Here is a 22182-nt window from a genome sequence, read left to right as displayed (position 1 = left end):
AAAAAAATGAATACACATTTTTTGCAGGAATGTGCATTTATTATTATTATTTTTTCAGGAGCCTGCAAAGCATTGCACCCGCAGTCAGTTGATGTGGATGCAAAGTCAAACTCCAGCAAACTCTTCCTCAAGCTCCCAAGTGCTTGTACCTCTGTATACAGACTGTCACTTGGGGATGGGGTGGAGTATGAGCTTCCTAGCATCACTCACTGCTTTCCAGGGAGACAATGGCAGCTCTGTATGTTTTCAGTTGAAATTGTGTGTTTTATGGTAATTGATTTTACAATAAAGTCTTTTGATGATACATTAGGACAGTCCTCTGCTTATCTTGTCCTGCATTGTTTATGGTGATACAGATCGACATTTAACCAGCAAGGCAAGGGGACACGAGTGAAGGGCTGCCCTGCTGGAATTGTTATGGATCAGCCTGCAGTTTACTCAATGAGAGATTCATTCACCCCAGGGATTATAATACATGCCCTGTCTGACTTATTTTCACTGTTTGTGGATCCATCATTTGGATGTCTCATTGCTTTTCACTCTTCATACTGGTGGCTGATATGTTGTACCTTAATTGATTGATATCATAATTTAGTCTTCTAATGTGGCACTATGAGAGGCATCTTTTTGTCTTTCCCTGCATGCTTGTGATGATACTAAGCAGCATTTGCCCGGCAAGGCAGGGCCACAGAAGGGCTGCTGTGTGGAAAGTGTTTGTTCAGGCTGCCGTGTACTGGAAGCCTGATCCACTGTACTGGTGCCCCTGGAAGACGTCATCTGTGACGAAACGGTGTAGGGAGGAGTGGCATGCTGACGTCACCACGAACTACGCTTGTCCCGGGAAAGCAACGGGCAGCGTTCGAGAGCCGGTCGGCTCGAGCATTATACGAATACGCTTTTATACCCACGACTAAATGGCAAGCGCAATATAGGTTTTTACCTAATAAATGTTTTTAAAGAATTACGTTATGGAAGCCTTTCTATTCTTACATGGGGAATGAGCGAATACCATTCATGCTGTGGATATCTCGAGTGGAGTATCTGGAAACACCTAACTATCTAAGCACAGAGACCCAGGGCTGGGGAAAAAGCCACAGGCATATGTGATCTCCTTAAACAAGAGATCTAGCAAGCTGGTAAGCGGCAGTATTATCAGTGGTGGAGGATCTTTCTTGCTGTACTCTGTCACATCTTCTTGGGTGTCGTGGTTTTATGTCACTATGGAATAGAGGGTTGAGGAATCATTGTTTATACACTTACTATGAGCTAAACATTCTGTGGAATATCTGTTCAGTAATTCACCAGAGTTAATTGGAAATTCATCCAATTTAATTGGTTAATTCATCACAGTATTCATTCAGCTCAACTTTTTCTTTTCTTTTCTTACATCAGGGGACACAGAGCCGTAGTAATTACTACATGGGTTATATTGGTGTATCAAGTGCTGGACACTGGCACGCCCCTTAAGGCGTAAACTTCCCCCATATAACCCCTCCCACTACTGGGAGTCCTCAGTTTTTTTGCCAGTGTCTAAGGTGTTGGGCACGAGTAAGTATGTGTTGTACTGAGCTCCTCGGACAGTAATCCTTGATGAGAGACAGCCATCCTGACCAGATACGTTCTGATGTCTTTGTAATGGGCTAAATGAATGCCTTCGTAATCTGAAGAAATTAGGTTTTGCTTGCGAATGCTTTTCTTTGAGAGCTGAGCCCTGGGATCCAGTACTTTTTGGTTGTGAGGCCAAAAAAGGTTTACTGTCAGGGTGCTGTCGCAGGTCCAGGATTGTGGGTCAACCTGAGTGTTCAGAGATTCCTGAACGTTTCCTTTAAGGTCTCGGAGCCTACCATAAAGGGTGAAGATTGTTTTTTTTTTTTAAATCTCTGATAAAACCCTGCTGCGAGGATAAGGTAGGGGAGATTTTCTCAGGAATTTCTCCTTCTATGTATTGTGTTGTCATGTCATGTCTATGTGTCACCACTGGGGGCTGTATAGAGCACTCACCCTTCTGACGTTGGAAACAGCAGAAGCTTTCACTCTCCTCTCCTTCTAGCCAGCTCAGACCCTTAGCTAAGTGAAAGGGGGGTCTGATCACTTGCTGGGCCCCCAGAGTGGCGTTTTATTTCTTATTTGATGCCAGCCAGCTGCCTTATTCTTTTGGAAAAGAAAAGCGGGGTTAAATTTAGAAGATCCCCATCAAGTGCTCAAGATCCTCCTTTGGGGGTTCAGGATGCTGGGGATCAGGTAGATCTTCCTAGGGATTTGGAAGATACTGTTTTATCCTTTTCTGAAGATCCTAATACGGAAGGAGTATCACCACAAGAGAGCTTTCTTGTGCATGTGCTCACTAAGTTGGTTCGTTCAACTTTTTTGCTACCTGCAGCGCAGGCTCTTGATGATCCCATCTCTAAGTTAGGATCATTAAAACCTCCTTCGCCTGGGGATGCCTTTCCTATTCATACGTGGCTAAGAAAGCTTATGTATGCAGAACATCCGGATAAGCAGTTTTATCCTCATAAGAGATTCTGCAAACTATGGAAGAGTATTTCTATGGAAGAGCATTTCTATAAGAAATGGGGGGTTCCACCGGTTGATGCTGCGATTACCTTGGTGGATAAGAACCTCACATGTCCGGTTGATAATGCACTCATAGATAAGAAACAGAAGAACTCTGGATAGCCGCACTCCCGATCCGATAAGGTGAATTTGTGCCTTTATTGTTTCAACTAAAAAACCTTCACATCACACAAGTCACAACAGCAAAGGGAAAAGAAAAATGCAGAGCAAAAAATGCTGACGTATTTCACGCTAAAATTAGCGCTTACTCATAGTATTAGATAATGCACTCATGTTAAGGTATCCAGCAGATGAGAAGTTGGAGCTCCTTTCTAAGAACCAGATGGCTTTAGCAAGTTCAGCAGCGCAGCCGCTTCTTGCCGCAATGGGTGTATCCCAGGCCATTAAGGAACAGTTTGAGGAGATGCTTAAATTGCTACAGGCCCAACAGTACGCCCAACAGTACGCTGATTTAGCAGACGCGCTGTGTTTCACAGTAGATGCTATGAGAGATGTCCATTCAGATCTCACGTCTTATGTTGAGACTAGTGCATCTCGCAGAATTCTTTGGCTGAAGAATTGGTCAGCTGAAGCACCATGTAAGAAGCTCCTAGCCAGTTTCCCTTTTCATGGTGAACAGCCGTTGGGAGAAGATTTGGATAAATACGTACAGAGGATTTCCAGTGGCAAAAGCTCTCTTTTACCAGTAAAGAAGAAATTAAGACATTTCTCATTTAAGCGTGCCTCTTCTCCTGTACCAGGGGCATCATCCTCTAGGCAGTCTCTACGGCCTCAGCCGTCCGCTTCAAGGGAAAAACCCCACCAAGGTCAGAAGAGATCTTGGGGAAAGAAGCCCACAAAGCAGAGTGCTAAAGCCTCCTTATGAAGGGGCACCCCTGCTCACTCGGGTGGGGGAAAGGCTCCTGCAATTTTCAGGGATCTGGCAGGAGCAATGTCAAGACATGTGGGTGGTTTCTGCTGTTTCTCTAGGTTACAAACTAGAGTTCTGAGTTCTTCTGTCTCCCCGGTTTCTAAGATCAAGTGTTCCCAACGATCCAGAGAAGAAGGCGGCTCTCCTAGCACTGGGTCATCTGCTATCCAAGGCTGTCAAATCAGAAGTTCCCTTAGAGGAACAGGGCACAGGTTTTTATTCAAACCTCTTTACGGTTCCGAAACCAAATGGGGAAGTAAGAACTATTCTAGATCTCAGAGATCTCAATCAGCACTTGAACATCCGATCCTTTCGCGTGGAGTCAATCCGGTCAGTTGTAGCCATCCTCCAAGGAGGGGAATTGTTGGCTTCAATCAATATCAAGGATGCTAATCTTAATGTGCCAATATTTCCTGCTCACCAGAGGCTTCTGCACTTCGAAGTAGAAAATCATCATTTTCAGTTTGTGGCTCTGCCATTTGGTCTAGCCACAGCTTCACGGGTGTTCTCAAAGATTCTGGCTCCTGCTTTAGCCAGATTAATGGCTCAGGGCATAACGGTCCTAGCCTACTTAGACCATCTACTTTTAGTAGATCATTCAGTTTCAGGGTTAAACCACAGTCTGGTGACGACGGTAAGCTACCTGGAATCTCTAGGCTGGGTTCTCAAACTAGAAAAATCCTCCTTAAACCATCAAGGAGAGTACAGTACCTGGGTCTAATCATAGATATCAGGCAGAGAAAGGTATTTTTACCTCAAAAGAGAATCAGTTCCATTGTAGAACTAATCCATCTCATCAGGGCAAAGAAAAAGCCTTCCATTCGGTTGTGCATGAGACTTTTGGGAAAGATGGTGGCCTCCTTCGAGGCCATCCCTTACGCACAGTTTCATTCAGGATTGCTACAAAGCACAATCCTGTCAGCCTGGAACAGGAAGGTTCAGGCCTTAGATTTTCCAATTCAGCTGGCTCCAGACATACATCAGAGCCTAAATTGGTGGGTAATATCCAGAAACCTTCAAAAAGGAAAGTCGTTTCTACCAGCCACCTGGAAAGTAGTAAGCATGGATGCCAGTCTTCTAGGAAGAGGATTCTGTCCAGGGGAAGTGGTCCAGGTTGGAAAGGACCTTACCTATCAACATTTTAGAAATTTGGGGTAATCCGTCTGGCTCTAAGAGCATGGAGGGGTCAGACTGAGGGGCTGTGCTGTCAGGATTCAGTCTAACAACGCCACGGTTGTGGCTTACATCAATCACCAGGGGGGCACGAGGAGTCGTGCAGCCCAGAGAGAGGTGAATCACGTTCTGTCTTGGACAGAACACAACGTTCCTTGCCTTTTGGGCAATATTCATTACCAAGGTAGAGAATTGGAAGGCGGACTACTTGAGCTGCCAACAATTATTTCCAGGAGAATGGTCTCTTCACCCCGACATCTTCCTTGTGATATGTCAGAGATGGGGTACTCCAGACGTGGACCTGTTCGCGTCCAGATTCAACAAAAAGGTTGACAACTTTGTGTCAAGGACAAGGGATCCGCTAGCTTGCAGAACAGACACATTAGTCTTCCCATGGGATCAGTTTTCTCTGAACTATGCATTTGCTCCAGTTCGGCTTCTTCTGCGCCTTCTTTGCAGGATCAGGCAGGAACAAAGGGAGGTGATTCTAGTGGCTCCAACGTGGCCCAGAAGGCATTGGTTCACAGAGATCATAAAGATGGCAGTAGGAGTTCCCTGGACTCTGCCATTAGGGCCGGACCTTCTAGCGCAGGGTCCGGTATTCCATCCTACCTTACAGATGCTAAATTTAACGGTTTGGCTATTGAGACCCATATTATAAGTGATCGTGGGTTGTCTCCTTCAGTTATATCTACCTTGATTAATGCCAGGAAGCCGGCTTCCAGGATCATTTACTATAGAGTCTGGAGGGCATATGTTTCCTGGTGCAGATCCAGGAAATATGTCATAGGTAGAATCCTTGATTTCCTGCAGATGGAATTAGATGAATCTGGCCTTGAATACTATCAAGGGCCAGATCTCGGCCTTGTCAGTATTCTGTCAACGGCCTTTAGCTTCTCACTCCTTAGTGTGTAGCTTTGTTCAGGGGGTAACATGGATCAACCCTTCTATCAAGGCACCTCTAAATCCTTGGGATTTGAATTTGGTCCTGCGGGCTTTGCAGAAGCAGCCTTTTGAACCCTTATGGGAAATTCCCTTGGTTCTTTTGACTAGAAAGATAGTCTTTCTGGTTGCCATTTATTCTGCTAGAAGAGTATCTGAACTAGCGGCTCTATCTTGTAAGGAGCCATATCTGATTATGCATAAGGATAAGGTGGTGTTACGCCCTCATCCTGAATTCCTGCCAAAGGTGGTGACAGGTTTTCACTTAAACCAAGATATTGTTCTTCCTTCATTCTTCCCACAGCCTCCATCTAGGGAAGAGAGGATGCTACATTCCCTTGATGCAGTAAGATCAGTTTCTTAAGACAGACATTTTGTTTATTCTGCCGGATGGTCCAAGAAGAGGACAGGCAGCGTCTAGATCCACTATTTCCAAGTGGATTTGTCAAGTCATTATTCAGGCTTATGGTTTAAAAAAGAAGATTCCTCCTTTTCATGTTAAGGCACACTCAACCAGGGAGATTAGTACCTCTTGGGCGGTGCATCATCAGGCCTCTGTGGCTCAGATCTGTAAGGCTGCGACATGGTCTTCAGTTCATACGTTTACCAGATTTTATCAAATCGATGTTAAGGGTCATGAGGATACTACCTTCGGGCGCAGTGTACTGCAGGCTGCAGTATGAGTCCTCTGACTTGCTTTCTTTTCTTTTTTGTTGTATCTCCCCCCTTCAATTGCCATTGCTATGGGACATCCCATGTAGTAATTACTACGGCTCTGTGTCCCCTGATGTAAGAAAGGAAAATAGGATTTTTAAAACGGCTTACCTGTAAAATCCTTTTCTTTGATGTACATCAGGGGACACAGAGGTGCCTCCTTTCTTCTTATACACTTATATTGCTTGGCTACAAAACTGAGGACTCCCAGTAGTGGGAGGGGTTATATGGGGGAAGTTCACCCGATACTGCATGGGTTATATCAGCGTATCGGGTGCTGGACACTGGCACGCCCCTTAAGGCGTAAACTTCCCCCATATAACCCCTCCCACTACTGGGAGTCCTCAGTTTTGTAGCAAAGCAATATAAGTGTATAAGAAGAAAGGAGGGACCTCTGTGTCCTCTGATGTACATCAAAGAAAAGGATTTTACAGGTAAGCTGTTTTAAAAATCCTATTTTTGCAGTGTACTTAAAGCGGTAGTAAACCACTGGGTGTTTTTGTTTTTTTTGTAACCTGAAAAGTAATGACATAATATGCTATGCATTGCATAATAGCACATTATGTTAAACTTACCTGAAAACAAAGCCTTCCAGCGCCGAGCTGTCACCACTGCAGGTGCTCCCATGTTCAACTGGTCTTCCTTCCAGGTCTGCAGACTCCGGCTGTGTGACTAGTCAGAGCCGTGATGACATGACGTTTATGGCACAGGACTCTGCCAGTGCTGGCATTGGCTGCATGTACAGTAAATATCTCCTAAACGATGCACGTTTTGGAGATATTTACAGTACCTATAGGTAAGCCTTATTTTAGGCTTACCTATAGATAAAAGTCAGAGATGGGAATTTACTCCCACTTGTGTTGTCCGCCTCTATTTGAGAGGTTGATACGCTGGTAAGCAATACTTACTTCTGGGTGATGCCCCATTTCCACTCTTTTGCGGATCCAGGATTTGAATATCACATTGTTTTTCAGGCTTACTATATTGTTGCACCTTATTGAACTGATTTATAGACTTTTCTATATTTATTTATGACGTGATTTTTAAAAATTTCTATTAACTACTTTTATATTAAATTGATGTATTAAATAAATTCATTTATTTGGTAGGCACTGCATATATTTTGTGTCAGTTAGAGAGCTAGAGGAAGATCCCCATCTGCCATCGCAAGGTTGGGGGGGGCGGGTTATTTGCACCACGTTAAACCTTAAAATACTTAACCTTTAGAGAAGAAATTAAAGTTTAATATGTACAGGAGAGAAGTGATAAGACTGTAGAATGGGAAGTTTCTGCAGGAGGAGTGTGATGGGTATGCCATTAGTAAGGATTAGGGGTAGACTGATTATCGGTGCGGCCAATATTCATATATAATATTCAAGTATCGGTCAGAAACGTATCGATATTGCTTCAACGGGGTTGTACCGGGGTTTTACATGCAGCTGCAGCCATCACCCCAGTACCATTCTTTAGAGCGGACGGTCAGATTTCTTGTAATAACAACCGATGCGGCTAAGCAGCCACTCGGTTGTTATATACAAGTTATTACAAGCAGCGGGAGGGGATGTCGCGCAAACATCTTAACCACTTGCAGACCGGACCATTTTGCTGGTCAAAGACCAGACCACTTTTTGCGATTCGGCACTGCGTCGCTTTAACTGACAATTGCGCGGTCATGCGACGTGGCTCCCAAACAAAATTGACGTCCTTTTTTTCCCACAAATAGAGCTTTCTTTTGGTGGTATTTGATCACCCCTGCGGTTTTTATTTTTTGCGCTATAAACAAACATAGAGCGACAATTTTGAAAAAAACGCATTATTTTTTACTTTTTGTTATAATAAATATCCCCCAAAAATATATAAAAAAACATTTTTTTCCATCAGTTTAGGCCGATACGTATTCTTCTACATATTTTTGGTAAAAAAAATCGCAATAAGCGATTGATTGGTTTGCGCAAAAGTTATAGCGTTTACAAAATAGGGATAGTTTTATAGAATTTTTATTAATAATTTTTTATTATTTATTTTTTTACTAGTAATGGCGGCGATCAGCGATTTTTATTGTGACTGCGACATTGTGGGGGACCCATCAGACATTTTTGACACATTTTTGGGACCATTGTCATTTATACAGTAATCACTGCTATATAAATGCAGTGATTCCTGTGTAAATGACACTGGCAGTGAAGGGGTTAACCAGGGGGTGGCAGTGTAGGGGTTAAGTGTTCCTAGGGGTGTGTTACTAACTGTGGGGGGGTTGGGCTTTCATTTATTGAACACTGATCTCTGCTCCAATCACATGGAGCAGAGATCAGCGTCACTAGTTGCTAGGCAGAATGGAGAAATGCTGTTTACACGGCATTTCCTCCATTCGGCCGCTCCGTGAGACAATCGCGGGGATGCCCGCGGCGATCGAGTCCGCGGGTCCCGCGACCGGACTCACGGGGTCCCACGACTGGACTCACGGGGGTCCCGACCAGCACGGGAGCGCGCCGCCGATGGCGCGCTACCGGTGGCAGGGCGGCATTGAATATTGGACGTACCTGTACGCCAATATGCCTGCCCGTGCCATTCTGTCGACGTACATCGCCGTGCGCTGGTCGGGAAGTGGTTAAACAGTAACAAGAGACTCCACAGGTGAATTGCCCATCAAAACCTGTGGGATCCTTTCTATGACAATATCAAATATACTCAGGTGAAGTAAATGGCTGTAGAAAAATGTGTAAAAAAGGATCAAAAACAAAAAAACAAGACATTTGGTATAAAAACAATGCTAAACACTGCTATTACAGATGTAGGGTCATCCCCTCCTATGTTTCCTCCTGTCTTCCCTATGTACCCAGCTGAAGCTGATAGATGAATGTGGGCCAGGCAAAAAATGCACAGAGTTCAATCCCAAAATGTCCTTTTTGTAAGCCAAATTAGGCTCAATGAACGTGCAGTCAGGAATAAGTTCCACAGATTATGGCATATAATATATAAAGTCAGGGATCCAAATGATCAGATATATGTCCATAGCTTTAACAAATTTACCTGAAAGTGCATGTATCATCCGTCATCTGGTGGTGCAATCATATAGGATAACAGAGACCCAGTGTGTGCCACTAGTGTCATGCTCTTCTTGGTCGAATATACAGCGCTCACTGGTATCCAAAAATGTCCTTTATGTAAGCCGTATCAGGCTCAATGGACATGCAATCAGGAATAAATTCCACAGATTGTAGCATATAATGTATAAAGTCAGGGATCCAAATGATCAGGTATATGTCCGTAGCTGTAACAAATTTACCTGAAAGTGCAAGTATCAACCATCATCTGGTGGTGCAGTCATATAGGATAACAGAGACCCAGTGTGTGCCGCTATTGTCATACTCTTCTTGGTCGAATATACAACGCTCACTGGTATGACTTCAATGGAGGTCCTGGCGGAACGATACCGCTATCAGCTCAGACACCATCCAGAGACAAACAAGCGGATTCCGAGTGGGGCGGAGCAGTTGCCGGTCACACAAACGTTATGCAGCATGGGTCTCATGGATCACACATCCTGAGTCTATCCAGGTCATAGGTGAACTCAGAAGGAGCGAGTTTACGTTAGTATCCAACAGAGGGAGCTCTGAGTAGAAAATGCACCAGTCTAGTAAGGACTGAAAGTCTCTATGCAAATGCCCAAAACAGCCGTAAAGATGGGGGATCATGCGGGGAGCACAGGAGGGGATGACAGCAGCGTTAGACCACACTAGGTCAATGAGTTTCGTGTCCTAAAATGGCACTTCAACTGGACAAGGTACAGAGGGGCAATCTTCACTTAATATACAGTGCCTTGCGAAAGTATTCGGCCCCCTTGAACTTTTCAACCTTTTGCCACATTTCAGGCTTCAAACATAAAGATATAACATTTTTATTTTTTGTGAAGAATCACCAACAAGTGTGACACAATTGTGAAGTGGAACGAAATCTATTGGATATTTTAAACTTTTTTAGCAAATAAAAAACTGAAAAGTGGTGCGTGCAAAACTATTCGGCCCCTTTACTTTCAGTGCAGCAAACTCACTCCAAAAGTTCAGCGAGGATCTCTGAATGATCCAATGTTGTCCTAAATGACTGATGGTGATAAATAGAATCCACCTGTGTGTAATCAAGTCTCTGTATAAATGCACCTGCTCTGTGATAGTCTCAGGGTTCTGTTAAAAGCGCAGAGAGCATCATGAAGACCAAGGAACACACCAGGCAGGTCCATAAAACTGTTGTGGAGAAGTTTAAATCCGGATTTGGATAAAAAAAGATTTCCCAAGCTATAAACATCCCAAGGAGCACTGTGCAAGCGATCATTTTGAAATGGAAGGAGTATCAGACCACTGCAAATCTACCAAGACCTGGCCGTCCCTCTAAACTTTCAGCTCAGACAAGGAGAAGACTGATCAGAGATGCAGCCATAGGACAACAATCAGTCGTACACTACACAAATCTGGCTTTTATGGAAGAGTGGCAAGAAGAAAGCCATTTCTCAAAGATATCCATAAAAAGTCTCGTCTAAAGTTTGCCACAAGCCACCTGGGAGACACACCAAACATGTGGAAGAAGGTGCCCTGGTCAGATGAAACCAAAATCCAACTTTTTGCCCACAATGCAAATGATATGTTTGGCGTAAAAGCAACACAGCTCATAACCCACAACACACCATCCCCACTGCCAAACATGGTGGTGGCAGCATCATGGTTTGGGCCTGCTTTTCTTCAGCAGGGATAGGGAAGATGGTTAAAATTGAGGGGAAGATGGATGAAGCCAAATACAGGACCATTCTGGATGAAAACCTGTTGGAGTCTGCAAAAGACCTGAAACTGGGACGGAGATTTATCTTCCAACAAGCCAATGATCGCAAACATACAGCAAAATCTACAAAGGAATGGTTCACAAATAAACGTATCCAGGTGTTAGAATGGCCAAGTCAAAGTCCAGACCTGAATCCAATCGAGAATCTGTGGAAAGAGCTGAAAACTGCTGTTCACAAACGCTCTCCATCCAACCTCACTGAGCTCGAGCTGTTTTGCAAGGAAGAATGGGCAAGAATTTCAGTCTCTCGATGTGCAAAACTGATAGAGACATACCCCAAGCGACTTGCAGCTGTAATCGCAGCAAAAGGTGGCTCTACAAAGTATTAACGCAAGGGGGCCGAATAATTTTACACGCTCCACTTTTCATTTTTTTATTAGTTAAAAAAGTTTCAAAAATCCAATAGATTTCGTTCCACTTCACAATTGTGTCCCACTTGTTGGTGATTCTTCACAAAAAATAAAAATGTTATATCTTTATGTTTGAAGCCTGAAATGTGGCAAAAGGTTGAAAAGTTCAAGGGGGCCGAATACTTTCGCAAGGCACTGTAGGGTCAAATAACTGATTCTTCGCCATCTTGTGGATGGATAAAAGTACTGCAGCCAAAATATGGAATTAAGCTAATAGTGGATGCAAACTGATAAATCTATGCTCATATATATTTATACATTATATATTAGGCCACCAGAGGTAAAAAATAGAAGATCAAAATAGACAAATATTTACACTGAAAGTATCTGGATTAGGATCTACAGGAAATAGAGTATATTGCCAGATATTATAAATCTTATGTCATACCAACACAGGTGTTCATAACTGTGGGACTATAAAGAATGCAAAGAGTACAGATTATCATACTTATGCTTCCAGAAAGATCTTCAGGCTCAGCTCTGCATTAAGGCCTAGTGGCTGCAGGGTTTGGAGCCTGAAGATCCATCTCTTTTCATGTCTCAATAAAATGGTATTGACATCCCCCCTACTTTGGAATATGTTAAGAGCAAAAAAGCCCTTTACAGTTAATCCCTGGGAGTTACCATGATGAACATCGATGCAGTGTTGTGCTATAGGAGTTTCCTCTTCCAGACGGATAATTTTTAAGTGCTCCGCAAATCGTATCCTCAGTTGGCGTTTAGTTTTTCCAACATAAAGTTTACGACAGGGGCACTCCAAAATGTAGAGCACCCTTGTAGTGCTACAATTAATGAAAGTTTTTATTTCATATTCATTAGTAGATCCTGAATCACAGAAAGTAGCAGTTTTGCCGACAAATTTACATGTACTGCAATGTCCACAGGGGAACATGCCCTTTTATCCTCGGCATTTCCGTGACCAGTTTCTACTGATGGGATGTTTATACTCGGACTCAACTAGATCATCTTTAAGGTTTCTAGCTCGTTTGGCTGTCAAATAAGGTCTCTCTCCCACTATAGTTTTCAGGGTGTCGGATCTAGTAAGGATGTGCCAATGATTGGTCAAAATGACACGTACCTTAGGCCATTGGATCCCAAAGGGGGTAATGAATCGTACTGGTTCATTGGTCTTACTTTTCCTAATCTTAGTAGTCCCCAAGAGGTCAGCTCTAGGTCTCTTACTGGCGATCATTTTAGCTCATTTTAAAGTGCAATGGGAGTATCCCTGTTCACGGAATCGCTGGTATAGCGATTCAGATTCATGACGATAGTCTTCCTGGGAAGAGCAGTTCCTTAGAATTCGGAGGAACTGGCCTATTGGAATCCCTTTAATCAAGGAACGCGGGTGGTGGCTATTGGCCAGGAGCATAGTATTGGCCGCAGTCTGTTTGCGGAAAGTTTGAGTTACCAATTTACCTTCTTCAATTCTAATGGATAGATCAAGGAAGGAAATTACCACAGGTTCTACCACATAAGTCTGAATCCATCTTGTTTCACACTGAAGGAGAGTCCTGTCCAGGTCACCACCTCTGTCATAAGTCATTAGATGTTCAAGCGCAAAAATTGATTTTAGAGACCTGAAAGGAATGATAGAGTCCCATATGGCGGCTAATGGGAGTCTCCATTCTCTTTTTTTTTGAACAAGAGAAACATGATCTCTGATTCTCTGGAAAAATGGTCTTTTGGTTTTTCCTACATAGAATGCTTGACAGTCGCATACCATGTAGTAAACCACACCAATCAATTGACAATTCGCAAAAAAATTGGGTTTATACATCCTTCCATTTGGCAGAGCCAACTTGGGTGAATTCATTAGAAATAGGCAGAATTCACATCTGTCACATGAAGCAGTTCCCCTCCAACTAGATCCTCCCTGTTTAGGCATCAAGTGACTATGTACCAAATGATCCTTTAAGGATCTTGACTTCCTATATGTAATCTGAGGATATGGATTGACATGCTTTGCAATCACATCATCAGTGGTCAAGAGATGCCAATACTTTTGAATTATATGACGAATCTTCTTGTGTTCACCAGCAAATCTTTTGATTAATTGTACCCTTTGTTCCTCTTTGGGGATTTTTTGGGCATGTATCAGTTCCAGCCTGTTCCTTAATCTGGCTCTGTGATAGGCCTTTTTAAAGCAAGAGCAGCTGTAGCCCCTATCAAGTAGGAAGGACCGTAGAGCCCCAGCCTCAAATTCAAAGTCCTCCTCACGACTACAATTACTTTGTAGTCTAAGATATTGACTGTACGGGATACTTTGAACTAGGGGTCTAGGATGGGAACTTGCTGCATGCAATATTGTATTGCCAGCAGATGGTTTTCTGAATAGAGAAGATCCTATTGTACCATCAGCATTTTTGAATATCAATAAAATTGATCGCCTTTTGATTATATGTCATGGTAAATTTTTAATTATACTGATTGCTCTCCAATTTGGTCATAAAGAGGATCTACAATGTTCCAGTTTATTTAGGATGTTAGGTGGCAGTACCAGTGCTCAGCATGCATTCTAATGGCTGAACACACCAACGTCCATGCATACTCGCTTATACACATCCAGCAGTTACCCTATGTACCAAGCCTTGCGCAGAAGCATGCACACAGAAATTAGGCTGCACTGGTTTCCTTATTCTGGCGTGAACCTGACTTTCCTGAGCCTGCCATTCACAAATGGGCTGCCTTCAGATGCATAAAAAAATGCTCTTACCAGTTTCTGCGCCTGAACATTCATTTTGGGTTTTCTTTTGGACCATAGCCCTCCCATTTAGATAGATATGGAATGTGGCCTCTTCCTTTTCTGCAGTCCAAAATAGTCTAAATTTCATATTCTTCATTGTTTTCAATCACTGTAGGTGCCAGAGTATTGTGCCCAGGAAATGGTTCAGAATCAGCAGGCTTTAACAGAAATGCATGAAAAACTATGAAATGTATCTCTCTGGGCCCCTACCCGCTTGCTATGCACGAGTGCTATGTGGGCAATCGGGCATGCTCACTCTTGATGTAAAAAATTGCAATAAACTCTGCACTAATAAATAAAATAAAATCTAAAAACCTAAAAATTATTCTAATGCTGCTCCCCTGAAGAAGAGAATAATATACTCCTCATTTATGATTTGGATGACATGTAGTTTTGTACACATGTTATTTGGTGAAGACTGAAGAGTGGCAAACATTGATTGTTAATGAGAGGGGAATTAATCACGTTGACAATGCACACTCTTGAGCTGCCTCTCTGTGTCCATAAGACACAGAGCGCGGGGCTCAGCCCTGCCCCCTGCTCCCGCCTCCCTGGTTGTGGTTGACACAATGCTACTGCTGCTGCATCTCACTTTAGGTTCCTTGTGACAGCAATAAAAATGATAAAAAAAATGTAAAGCAATAGTGTAAAAAAGAAAAAAATTTCAAGTGCCCCTGTCCCCCTGTGCTTGTGTGCAAAAGTGAATGCATGTGTCGGTCCCGCACACAGGCAAACTGCTTCAAAAAAATATATAATGTTTGGGGGTTCTAAGAAATTTTCTAGCAAAATATACCCTTTGTTGCATGTAAACTAAATGTGCCAGAAAAGCCTGGTCTTCAAGTGGTTAATGTCAATTATCTCTGACACCATATTAACCGGTTCCCGACCGGCGCACGCCGATGTGCGTCGGCAGAATGGCATGGGCAGGCATATTGGCGTACAGGTACATCCAATCTTTATTGCCTCCCTGCAATCGTGAGCGCACCGCCGACAGCGCGCTCACGTGCCGGTCGGGAAACCCGTGAGTCCGGTCACGGGTCCCGTGGACTCGATCGCTGCGGGCATACCCGCGATCGCCTCATGTGTTGTAAACAGCATTTCCCCATTCTGCCTAGCAACTAGTGACCCTGATCTCTGCTCCATGTGATTGGAGCAGAGATCAGTGTTCACTAAATGAAAGCCCAGCCCCCCACAGTTAGTAACACACCCCTAGGAACACTTACCCCTACACTGCCACTCACTGGTTAACCCCTTCACTGCCAGTGTCATTTACACAGAAATCACTGCATTTGTATAGCAGTGATTGCTGTATAAATGACAATGGTGCCAAAAATGTGTCAAACGTCCGATGTGTCCACCATAATGTCACAGTCACAATAAAAATCGCTGATCGCCGCCATTACTAGTGAAAAATAAAATATTAATAAAAATGCCATAAAACTATCCCCTATTTTGTAAACACTATAACTTTTGCGCAAACCAATTAATAATCGCTTATTGCGATGTTTTTTACCAAAAATATGTAGAAGAATACGTATCGGCCTAAACTGAGGGAAAAAAAGTCTTTTTATATATTTTTGGGGGATATTTATTATAACAAAAAGTAAAAAATAATGTGGTTTTTTTCAAAATCGTCGCTCTATTTTTGATTATAGCGCAAAAAATAAAAACAGCAGGGGTGATCAAATACCACCAAAAGAAAGCTCTATTTGTGGGAAAAAAAGGACGCCAATTTTGTTTGGGAGCCACGTCGCACGACCGTGCAATTGTCAGTTAAAGCGACGCAGTGCCGAATCGCAAAAAGTGGTCTGGTCTTTGACCAGCAAAATGGTCTGGGGCTGAAGTGGTTAATACACAAAAATACACATCTCATGTTCAATAAAACTTTATAGGGAGATATAAAACAGTTTTTTGATATTTTTAATTTCATTTAAATTGCTCTTCTGAAAGTGGTCAGGCCTGGCCAGACAGAGTCATACTGTAGAGAGCATACATCAGCAGAGTAATAGAAGCCCCTTTACTGCAGATGCCAAAGAACAATGAAGGATCATGTGACCACACATTAGCACTGCAGGAATAAGGAAAAAAAAATACAGTGGCATGATATACAGTATATGATTTATGTGAATGAATCACGGCAAATAACTTCTCTGTTTAGTATCACTTTAAGTCCTAAGAATTTAATTGACTCTTTTTCAAATTCATATTTTTCAGCTTTCACATACAGAAAAATAGTTTGGACCATGATGCATGAACTTTATGGATTTACCGTACAAGTATTGTAAAATTTTCTAATCTGGCAGCACCAATAGCATGGAGACAGGGGAAAACAAAGGAGGTCCTCAAAACACATATGTGTGGAATGCCCCGCAAGCAATGTAGGATTAATGGCATCCAAAAGTCATCAGATATACCGTATTTATCGGGGTTTTATCGGGGTATAACACGCACCGGCGTATAACACGCACCCCAAGTTTAGGAGGGCATTTTAAGGAAAAAAGTTTTAGGAGGGAAGTTTAAGGAAAAAAAAACTTACATTTAAATGCCAGTCAATGCAGCCTTATCAGTGTGCATCTGCAGCCTTGTCCATCATTGCAGAATGATCAGTGTCATTTGCAGCTTGCCCCACGCTGTTTGCAGCTTTGCAGTGTCATTTGCAGCTTGGCCATGTTTAAATTTCCCGCCGCCGAGACAGACTGAGCGAGCGCCGCCGAAAAAGACCGAGCCGACTTGCTCGGCTCCGCTCGTAGTCCCGCCTCCCTGCTGTTTCTCTAGCGAGCGCTGCCGTAAAAGACCGAGCCGACTGTACTGTGTACTCGGCTCGGCTCGGCTTTCAGTCCCGCCCATACTACGAGCGGAGCCGAGCAATCGGCTCGGTATTTTTCGGCGGCGCCCGGTATTTTTGACTCGCAGACAGTGGGGATCAGCGTATAACACGCACCCACGACTTTCCCCCAATTTTAAGGGGGAAAAAGTGCGTGTTATACGCCGATAAATACGGTATGTTTCAGGTCTCAAAAATATATGCAAAAGTCCCCGATTCTGTTGAAAGTTTTGAACAGTGCTTTGAACAGTAGAGCAGCATTGAGCGAGGCTCTCTTACCCTGTTTTTGTGGGCTTTTATATACAGTACAATCATGAGTGGCTGATGGATGGGTTAGAACTTGCCCTCCTTACCCCGCAAGTTTTCCACATTCTATATTTTGTTTCACTTCGTATTTTTTAACATTTGGGACACAAACTATGAGATAAGCTTTTTTTACTGTGATTATGAACAGAAGTGGGTCAGAATAGGAAAGGAAATTCAAACTAGCTTTAAAAATTGCATACCGAAACACTCTCCTACATTGGTCCCAATATGCGAAAGTGGATTGAGGCTACTTATTCTTCCCCTGCAGCCCCAGTCAAGTCAAACAGAGTACTGTTTAACTCCTTTGGACTCCGGGGACCCTGTTGGGTCTTGTAGTAAACCAGACTAATAACTCTTTATTTGAACACAGGTAAAGAGATATACACTCAGGGGACAATCCCCCTTCTTTGTATAATGACTCAGGGTGGGGTAAACTTTACCTCCCCCAGTAGCAAGTTTCCAATAGTAGACCATCTTTGGGGAGTGCTGCTGGAGAAATCCTCCCTTCCCTCTTACAGCTAATCCACATAGACATTAACATCCCATAATAGGTTGCTCCCAAGGCAGACACAAACAATAGAACAATGGGATACAGGCACTTAACAAACACATACCACCTCACCTCAAGCCATTTAACAATGGTCTCTGACTAAAGGTGGACTTTTTCTTCATATATCCTTGAGGGATATTGTTCATAAATATTAATGCCCCAAGTGAAAGATCCCCTTCATTCCTTCAACACAAACCACACATATGAGACCGTGGATAACAAGTAAAAAGAAAGGAAGTCCAATGTGGTTGTACGGTGAGTCTGATTAGTGCAGATCAGACTGGGGTTCTTGGTCACCCTGTGCCCCTAATAGACATAGGTTGACTTATACATAGGAGGGTCCGGGAGCTGGCGTTTCCAGAGCTCTCTAGGGTAAGCTGGGTTCCACAAGCCTCCCGCCCAAAGTGACTCCCATCACACATCTCCCCTTTCAGCAGAAGACTAACACAGAAGGAGACCCCAAACAGGTTGACTTCAAAGTTAGTCCATAATACCAGCCCACCACTGCCCGTACCCATACAGTACCCCAAACACATTGTCCTAAACAGAGCATTATCCAGCCAACCTCTGCCTCTCTCATAGAACATACCCACTGCTAGGGAAAAGTAAAAACTGGTCCACCCCCCTGGAGTCCTTTCAGCCGCTGGAGAGAAGACAGGGTGACTGGGCCCACTCCATCATGCTGTTAGGGATCTGGGCCCAGCATCCCTAGCCTGAAGTCCCCTCCACTGTTACTAGATGAAAATCCCTCAGTGTTTGCAGAGCAAGGCTGACATCCTCCTGTCCCAATGCAGACCTTTTTCTGGGGTTGGTTCAGTGGAGACTGAAGTCCCATCCACTACCACACAAATTCCATTTTCTGTTAGTTGAAGGCAAAGGCCAGCAGCACTCTGCCCTGTTGCAAGCTTTTCTGCTGGGTTTCTGTCAGTGGAGACCTCAGTCCAATCCACCGATATCAGCTCAAGCTGCAGTTGTGAGGTGCTGATTGCATTCTCTTCCTGGAGCTCCTGCGGAGTTGATTTTTGTGGGCAGAAGTCAGCAGCGCCATGTTCTGAAGCCAGCTTCTGCTGAAGGCTTACTAGGTTGTTCCTTTTCAGCAGAAACGTCTATTAAATCCCCAGTCTCTGGAACTGGTGTCTGGGGATAGAGGTTCACCATATCCTGTCCGTGGAACCCAGAAAATGTTATCGGTGCTGGGCTAATTCTAGGGCATGCTGCTGAACGTGTTCTAGAAGTTCCCTGTATGCCCTTTCCAGACGCTGTTCTTTCCTTGGCAAGTATTCAAGATCACGTTTAAGCTCTGAGACCCCTGCAAGACTTAGCATAGCCTTTCTGTATTCTCGTATGTCCTCAAGGGTAGGTTCACCCTTCATCGCTAAACACAAAACAATCTGTAAGGCTCTCCCACAGCAATCCAGGTCTGCCAAAATTAATTTCCCTCCAGAGAGCATTCTGTTGTCTCCCCTAAATATTTCTGCTCTGCGTGCGATTGCAGAGCCCGATATCGATTATCCAGCTCTATCTCCTGCTGGACCAGACTGTCCAACTCAGTCACCCATTGCTCATGGGGCCGTTCTCTTAGGAATGCCATCCGCATCTCCCATTGGTCACTGGCCTGTTGCTCTGGGATTGAAAGCACTTGTCCTGGTGTATAACAGTGACCTGGAGGGCTGCAATCTAGAGCCCTACCCAAATCTGCTGCCTGAGCTCCAGGTATTCATCCGCAGACACAGTCCTGATGTATGCCGAAAGGACAATCCACAGCAGCCCCGGGAACTCTGATGCCAGGTCCATATCTCCACTGGGGTGAAGTCTGCTATCCCGATCTTAGGTGGTTTGGATGTTCCAGGCACAAGGAGGCACCCCACTGCTGCCAACCGAATGTGAGGGACTCCGGACACTCTGTTGGGTATCTTCGCCAAGAAGCTGCTTCCCAAATTATGGAACACGAGACCTGCAAGTCTTGCTATAGTTACCCCAAGAACTAGGCAATACCAGTTTTGGAGTAAACCACAATAATAACTCTTTATTTGAACACAGGTACAGAAATATACACTCAGAGGAAATCCCTCTTCTTTGCATAATGACACAGGGCGGGGTAAACTTTACCCCCTTCAGTAGCATGACATAGGTGTATTTAACTTTCAAATAGTATACCGTCTTTGGGAGGGGCTGCTGGAGGAATCCCCCCTCCCCTCTCACAGCTAATCCACATGGACATATACATCCCATAATAGGATGCTCCCAAGGCAGACACAAACATTAGAACAATGGGGATACAGGCATTTAACAAACACATAGCAACCGCCACCCCACTTCAAACCATCAAGCAATGGTCTCTGACGAAAGGTGGACTTTATCATATATTCTTGAGGGATACTGTTCAGAAATATTAATGTCCCAAGTGAACGAGCCCCTTCATTCCTTCAACACAAACCATATAAGACCCTTGATAATGGGTAAAAGGAAATGCTGAGTCTGGTGTGGTTGTACGGTGAGTCTGATTAGTGCAGATCAGACTGGGGTTCTTGGTCACCCTTTTCCCCAAATAGACACAGGGTCACTTACACAAAGGGCGGTCGGGGGAGCTGGACAAGGAGTTTCCAGAGCTCTCTAAGGCAAGCTGGGTTCCACAAGCCCCCCACCCAAAGTGACTCCCTTCATACACATGACATGGGTGTCCTATGTTCCCTTTTTGTCCTCATGATGGAACCAATCTGCACATCAGATATTCAGGGTTTTTCCACACAATCCAGTCAGCATAAAGTGTTTGCTTATGCAGATGACCTTCTATTTTTCTTAACTAAACCCAAAACCACACTATCAGCTCGTATAGCACAACTACAACATTTTAGTAAAATATCTACAAGATAAACTACCACAAATCGGAAGCTCTAGGGATCCTACTCCCCCAACAAACCATCCACAGGATTAAATCTAACTAATTTATGTAATGGACTTCCTCACATCTATATTACCCAGGCACCATTACCCCCTGGATCTACATCATCTCTATAAACTCAACTAACATTAAACAAACATATCTTTTTCAGACAATCTCTCTCCCCTCATGTTTCCTCAAAGATTTGCATTCAACTTTCATATGTTTTTTTATGAGCCAAGCAAAAAACAAGAATCAAATTCCATGTTCTTAGCACTTCTAAACACTGTGGAGGATTTTGTTTCCCTAAATCCATACGATATTACAATGCCTCTCATCTGGCAAAAGTTTTAAATTGGAACACTTCCTACTCTTCCAAATCATGGGTTCAGATTAAATAAAGCTTTACTCACTTTTGATGGCCTTCCATCGATCCCGGTTCAAATTACACCAGATCTTAATCACCACCTTCTAAACAATCCTACATGCATGGTCCCCTGTAAACTCTATCTGTCCACTATGATTTCTTTAATACAGACTCCACTATCTCCCATCCTGGGTTTCTCTGCATTTTTACCAGGATACATTAACATCAAGTTCATCAATCTTGTATGTCTGGGCATCTTTTGCATTTCCCATTTTGCTGCAGAGTGTAAGTTCTACCCACACCATCAGCTTGAGATGCAGTTACATTCTCACCTGGGAGATTTGCAAACACCCCAACTCTCTCATTTTTCTGCTCTCTACCTTTAGATTCCCACCTATTTCATGACACCACATCATTTGACAAACTAGGATTTAGGATCATCCCCACACAGGCACATTCTCTCTTTTACTTATACTAAATTTCAAGAAGTAGAAACTAGCTTTTCCCCCACTTTACATTCAAGCCTGGAAAAAATACCTCAATTATATATTTACACAAAACCAAAGATTGTTTCCTTTTGGCACATAAATTTTCAATTTCTAAGAAAGCTCAAGAAGCAGGATACAAACTACTTCTGAGATGGTATTAGACACCAGACTTACTGAACAAAATCTACCCTTATATCTTTCCCAAGAGTAGGTGCCTGGGTACACTTCTACATATATTTTGGGAATGTCACATATTTATCCGCTTTTTGTCCTCAGTACAAACTTTCCACATATATTTTGGGAATGTCCCATCTTAATCCACTTTTGGTCCTCAGTCCAAACATTGTGCTGCAAACTTACAGATGTCCAAATAAATAAAATGCACGCCCCCCCATTCCTGTACCACTTGACACCTCTATCTTAAAAAATAAATAAAAATACAGGAACTCACTACTGATTCATCTGATTAA

The sequence above is a fragment of the Lithobates pipiens genome, unplaced genomic scaffold (genome assembly GCF_037356315.1).
Source record: "Lithobates pipiens isolate NorthernLeopardFrog02 unplaced genomic scaffold, aLitPip1_a1.2 Scaffold_16, whole genome shotgun sequence".
NCBI lineage: Eukaryota > Metazoa > Chordata > Amphibia > Anura > Ranidae > Lithobates > Lithobates pipiens.
The sequence above is the reverse complement of the archived record's forward strand: the minus strand, read 5'-3'. Positions refer to the sequence as shown.